Below are 6968 nucleotides of genomic sequence, written 5' to 3' on the forward strand. Positions count from 1 at the left end.
CCATGGCCTATGTTCATGGCTAGTGGTTCAGATTCACATGAGGATGGAAGCACTCATCCTCTCGCTAGAAAAATGAAAAGACTTAAGCTGGCAAAAGCACAGCAAAGAACTGTGCGTTCTTCTAAATCACAAATCCCCAAGGAGAGTCCAATTGTGTCGGTTGCGATGCCTGACCTTCCCAACACTGGACGGGAAGAGCTTGCGCCTTCCATCATGTGCACGCCCCCTGCAAGTGCTGGAAGGAGCACCCGCAGTCCAGTTCCTGATAGTCAAATTGAAGATGTCATTGTTGAAGTACACCAGGATGAGGATATGGGTGTTGCTGGCGCAGGGGAGGAAATTGACAAGGAGGATTCTGATGGTGAGGTGGTTTGTTTAAGTCAGGCACCCGGGGAGACACCTGTTGTCCGTGGGACGAATATGGCCATTGACATGCCTGGTCAAAATACAAAAAAAATCAGCTCTTCGGTGTGGAATTATTTCAACACAAATGCGGACAACAGGTGTCAAGCCGTGTGTTGCCTTTGTCAAGCTGTAATAAGTAGGGGTAAGGACGTTAACAACCTAGGAACATCCTCCCTTATACGTCACCTGGACCGCATTCATCAGAAGTCAGTGACAAGTTCAAAAACTCTGGGTGACAGCGGAAGGAGTCCACTGACAACTAAATCCCTTCCTCTTGTAACCAAGCTCCTGCAAACCACACCACCAACTCCCTCAGTGTCAATTTCCTCCTTACACAGGAAAGCCAATAGTCCTGCAGGCCATGTCACTGGCAAGTCTGACGAGTCCTCTCCTGCCTGGGATTCCTCCGATGCATCCTTGAGTGTAACGCCTACTGCTGCTGGCGCTGCTGTTGTTGCTGCTGGGAGTCGATCGTCATACCAGAGGGGAAGTCGGAAGACCACTTGTACTACTTCCAGTAAGCAATTGACTGTCCAACAGTCCTTTGTGAGGAAGATGAAATATCACAGCAGTCATCCTGCTGCAAAGCGGATAACTCAGGCCTTGGCAGCCTGGGCGGTGAGAAACATGGTTCCGGTATCCACCGTTAATTCAGCGACAACTAGAGACTTGATTGAGGTACTGCGTCCCCGGTACCAAATACCATCTAGGTTCCATTTCTCTATGCAGGCGATACCGAAAATGTACACAGTCCTCAGAAAAAGAGTCACCAGTGTCCTAAAAAATACAGTTGTACCCAATGTCCACTTAACCACGGACATGTGGACAAGTGGAGCAGGGCAGACTTGGGACTATATGACTGTGACAGCCCACTGGGTAGATGTATTGCCTCCCGCAGCAAGAACAGCAGCGGCGGCACCAGTAGCAGCATCTCGCAAATGCCAACTCGTTCCTAGGCAGGCTACGCTTTGTATCACCGCTTTCCAGAAGAGGCACACAGCTGACAACCTCTTACGGAAAATGAGGAACATCATCGCAGAATGGCTTACCCCAATAGGACTCTCCTGGGGATTTGTGACATCGGACAACGCCACCAATATTGTGCGTGCATTACATCTGGGCAAATTCCAGCACGTCCCATGTTTTGCACATACATTGAATTTGGTGGTGCAGAATTATTTAAAAAACGACAGGGGAGGGCAAGAGATGCTGTCGGTGGCCCGAAGAATTGCGGGCCACTTTCGGCATTCAGCCACCGCGTGCCGAAGACTGGAGCACCACCAAACATTCCTGAACCTGCCCTGCCATCATCTGAAGCAAGAGGTGGTAACGAGGTGGAATTCAACCCTCTATATGCTTCAGAGGATGGAGGAGTAGCAAAAGGCCACTCATGCCTATACATCTGCCCACGATATAGGCAAAGGAGGGGGAATGCACCTGTCTCAAGCGTAGTGGAGAATGATTTCAATGTTGTGCAAGGTTCTGCAACCCTTTGAACTTGCCACACGTGAAGTCAGTTCAGACACTGCCAGCCTGAGTCAGGTCATTCCCCTCATCAGGCTTTTGCAGAAGAAGCTGGAGACATTGAAGGAGGTGCTAAAACAGAGAGATTCCGCTAGGCATGTGGGACTTGTGGATGGAGCCCTTCATTCGCTTAACCAGGATTCACGGGTGGTCAATCTGTTTAAATCAGAGCACTACATTTTGGCCACCGTGCTCGATCCTAGATTTAAAACCTACGTTGTATCTCTCTTTCCAGCAGACACAAGTCTGCAGAGGTTCAAAGACCTGCTGGTGAGAAAATTGTCAAGTCAAGCGGTACGTGACCCGTCAACATCTCCTCCTTCACATTCTACCGCAACTGGGGGTGCGAGGAAAAGGCTAAGAATTCCGAGCCCACCTGCTGGCGGTGATGCAGGGCAGTCTGGAGCGAGTGCTGACATCTGGTCCTGACTGAAGGACCTGCCAACGATTACTGACATGTCGTCTACTGTCACTGCATATGATTCTCTCACCATTGAAAGAATGGTGGAGGATTATATGAGTGACCGCATCCAAGTAGGCACGTCAGACAGTCCGTACGTATACTGGCAGGAAAAAGAGGCAATTTGGAGGCCCTTGCACAAACTGGCTTTATTCTACCTAAGTTGCCCTCCCTCCAGTGTGTACTCCGAAAGAGTGTTTAGTGCAGCCGCTCACCTTGTCAGCAATCGGCGTATGAGGTTACTTCCAGAAAATGTGGAGAAGATGATGTTCATCAAAATGAATTATAATCAATTCCTCCGTGGAGACATTTACCAGCAGCAATTGCCTCCAGAAAGTACACAGGGACGTGAGATGGTGGATTCCAGTGGGGACGAATTAATAATCTGTGAGGAGGGGGATGTACACAGTGAAAGGGGTGAGGAATCGGAGGATGATGATGAGGTGGACATCTTGCCTCTGTAGAGCCAGTTTGTGCAAGGAGAGATTGATTGCTTCTTTTTTTGGTGGGGGCCCAAGCCAACCAGTCATTTCAGTCACAGTCGTGTGGCAGACCCTGTAGCTGAAATGATGGGTTCGTTAAAGTGTGCATGTCCTGTTTATACAACATAAGGGTGGGTGGGAGGGCCCAAGGACAATTCCATCTTGCACCTCTTTTTTCTTTCATTTTTCTTTGCAACATGTGCTGTTTGGGCACTATTTTTTAAAATCTGCCATCCTGTCTGACACTGCAGTGCCACTCCTAGATGGACCAGGTTTTTGTGTCGGCCACTTGGGTCGCTTAGCTTAGTCACACAGCTACCTCATTGCGCCTCTTTTTTTCTTTGCACCATGTACTGTTTGGGGACTATTTTTTTGAAGTGCCATCCTGCCTGACACTGCAGTGCCACTCCTAGATGGGCCAGGTGTTTGTGTCGGCCACTTGTGTCGCTTAGCTTAGTCACACAGCGACCTTGGTGCACCTCTTTTTTTCTTTGCATCATGTGCTGTTTGGGGACAATTTTTTTGAAGTGCCATCCTGCCTGACACTGCAGTGCCACTCCTAGATGGGCCAGGTGTTTGTGTCGGCCACTTGTGTCGCTTAGCTTAGTCACACAGCGACCTTGGTACACCTCTTTTTTTCTTTGCATGATGTGCTGTTTGGGGACAATTTTTTTGAAGTGCCATCCTGCCTGACACTGCAGTGCCACTCCTAGATGGGCCAGGTGTTTGTGTCGGCCACTTGTGTCGCTTAGCTTAGCCATCCAGCGACCTTGGTGCAAATTTTAGGACTAAAAATAATATTGTGAGGTGTGAGGTGTTCAGAATAGACTGAAAATGAGTGTAAATTATGGTTATTGAGGTTAATAATACTATGGGATCAAAATTACCCCCAAATTCTATGATTTAAGCTGTTTTTGAGGGGTTTTTGTAAAAAAACACCCAAATCCAAAACACACCCGAATCCGACAAAAAATTTTCAGGGAGGTTTTGCCAAAACGCGTCCGAATCCAAAACAAGGCCGCGGAACCGAATCCAAAACCAAAACACAAAACCCGAAAAATGTACGGTGCACATCACTAATTGTAACCAATAGTGCATGATAGCTCATAGAAACATAGAATATTGGTAGTAAACAAAGACCAATTGGTCAATCTAGTTAAGCCATTTGCAAGCACTATATTAACAAAAGTATGTGAGCCTCTGAACAACACACCAATATACATCAGTATGTGTTTGTTGAATGTGTTATTCCAAAACCATGGTCCTAAAATGGTGTTAGTCCCCACACTTCTGCTATATTTAAAAAAATGGCTGCTACATTTCGAATCCACTCAACCATATGCACATTAGTGACATTGGACATTGATGTTGAATGCTCAGGCCTCACAATCAGAATTCCAATACACCCCTCAAAGGAGTTAAATGAGGTTGAGGTCAAGGCTCTGTGAAGACCAGTCAAGTACTTCTACACCATACATGGCAAACACACTGACATCATCCAAAATTGTTTCCACAAAGTTGGAAGCACACAGTTCTCTAGAATATTAGTGTATGATGCAGCATTAAGATTTTACTTTACTGTAACTAAAGTTGGGTACACACTAGAATGATGTGTGCCTCAGTGATGGTAGCGAGGAGAATCTGATCTCTAGATGGCTCAGACTCTACTGTGCATGCGCAGATCTCCAGGAAAATGGTGTGGTGGCTATTTTCCCAGTGATTTCTCTACTGTGCATTCAGAGGTTTAACAGCGCTGCTGACATTGGCGTGGGACTCCGGAGGCTTACAGGTGATCAAGCCCACGTGGTAAAACACATTCTACAAGCTGACACACTGGCTCCCCGCTACAAGGGGAAGCCGAATCCAGACGGCAGACGATCTCCTTCCACGCTGCTAGAAATCAGGTATCCTTCCTTCCTTGTGCACTCCTCTCCTGGCGGCGAATTTGGACCCTGCATTGCACAGGTAATCAGGGCCATCTAACATCGCATATGGGAAGCAGGAATGACACACTCTCTCTTACTTTGTACCGGCTTGTCTGCAGTCCTGCCCTTACCCCGTCTGCTTGGAGAAGACGGTGACAGCAAAAGGGGCTGTACACACCAAGGCTGCATCATTTCTTTTTAGATTACCTGACTCATTTATGCATATGCAAACTGATTAACACACGCCACAACAGTAGAAGATTGCGCTTTCTTCTATTTACCCTGAATTCTTTTCACAATTGATTTATTAATCTACCAGTATGCGATGGGATTATATTGTACATTTTTAAATTGAATCTCTCAGACCACATTTGCATATACTTAAAAGATGTAAAGGTGTATATAGATCAGCTATGATTTTGATCATGACTATGGACTTGTTTCTATGATCAGTTGAGATATCTTATGCTTGCAGTGATAACTACAGGTCCCTAAATAAATGTACAAATACAGTATAGTGGGACATAGCCTAAACAAATGGTAACAAAATACCTCACCAGAGGATGTAATTATTGATAAATAACACATCGGAATTTGTAGGTTAAAATGTTCCATTTGTTTTAGTGAAGACCGGAATTAAATATAGTAATAAATAAAATATTGTATGCCGTCTTTCTCATTGGAGAACAATTTACCTTCCATTTTACCACCACATTAATTTTTAAACCTTTAGAACAAGTTTTAATATTGTCTCAATTATCCGAATACAAACCATTTAAAAAAGTGCTCCACAATGGGATTTCTTTCTTGGGATCTTCTCTATGATCCTCAACTTGTACTGAGTATTAGATATTCAATACCACGTAGCAGTTCTGGCCCACCCTGAAAATTGTGTATTTTCCATAAGATTTCTGATAAGCTGTTTTTTATTAAATACAATAAATAAATATCTACTCTAGTCCTGTACGGGATAATCATTCAGACCGCTCCCATTATAACTATGCCAGTGTACACAATACATCATACAATGGCACAATGTATTGTTACATATTGCATGTAAGATGCATTGTGAAGTCCGTGGGATTATCACATCCGACATGCAGCGCATCAGAAGGGATGATCCAATGAACCATGGGCAAGAAAGATGGATTATGGATACACGTTCAACAATGTGTAGGATATATATCGCTAATATCCACGTTCAACAAAATATATTATGCAATACAGATGTGTCCTTTTACATCTTGGCCAGCGATGCACATGCAGTGCAAGCCATCTGCAGCGCTACAGCGTATAGTAGCAGGACCATTCCCGCGATCGCATCTAAGAAACCTGGAGATCCAGCTGTGCTAGGGGGAACAATGCTCCCACTACTCGACACAGTGAGAGTGGGACCTGACAGAGGTATTGTAGCAAGGTAGCTGAAATAAATACTCCCGCTGCACTTAGTTTAGTGCTCTGTGACATGCCCACTACCTATACTTTTAATGGGGACAATGAAAGCTGTGGGAAGTTGTGCACACTCTGCCCCTGAAGCAAAAAGTGAGGACACATATGTATATCGCATAGTGTGTGCCCAGCTTAAGGGACCCATTCCAAACCATGAAAAGCAGCTTCAGCATGGCCAAAACTACTACTTTTCTCTCCCAGAGCAAGTCATATAGGAAGGGAAGGGGACGATGACAACACAGACTACTGTACAGACAAACAGCCTCCCTTCCCTGGGTCTCTACAGCAGGGAGTGCCCCCTTTCCTTTTTCACTTCAGTATCCTCTATCTCTTCCCCATATACTGCTGAAGCAGCAGTTTGTGTTTGTGTTACCCCTCCCCTCACCATAACTTACCTGCATATTCTCCTTGTGCCTTCTTAAGGCAGCGGCAGCAGGCTCCTCACACACTGTTCTTCAGTGCATGTGACATCAGAAATAAAGAGGGTCGCACAAACATTCAATATATATTTTAAATCAATTCTGTATTTCCCGCTTATTATATTACCGGCTTATTATATTACTTAAAGCACATAAAATCTCTTGGAAGGTGCTCCTGGAATATAGTTTGACATACAGTAAAATCCAAGAAGAAAGGAAGCATTCCCTAGAAAGGGCACACTCAGACTAATATACTTACAAAATTACTTTAAGTCATTTACATATTAGGTAGATGACCACTAAT

Source organism: Pseudophryne corroboree, chromosome 1 (genome assembly GCF_028390025.1).
Source record: "Pseudophryne corroboree isolate aPseCor3 chromosome 1, aPseCor3.hap2, whole genome shotgun sequence".
Classification (NCBI taxonomy): Eukaryota; Metazoa; Chordata; class Amphibia; order Anura; family Myobatrachidae; genus Pseudophryne; species Pseudophryne corroboree.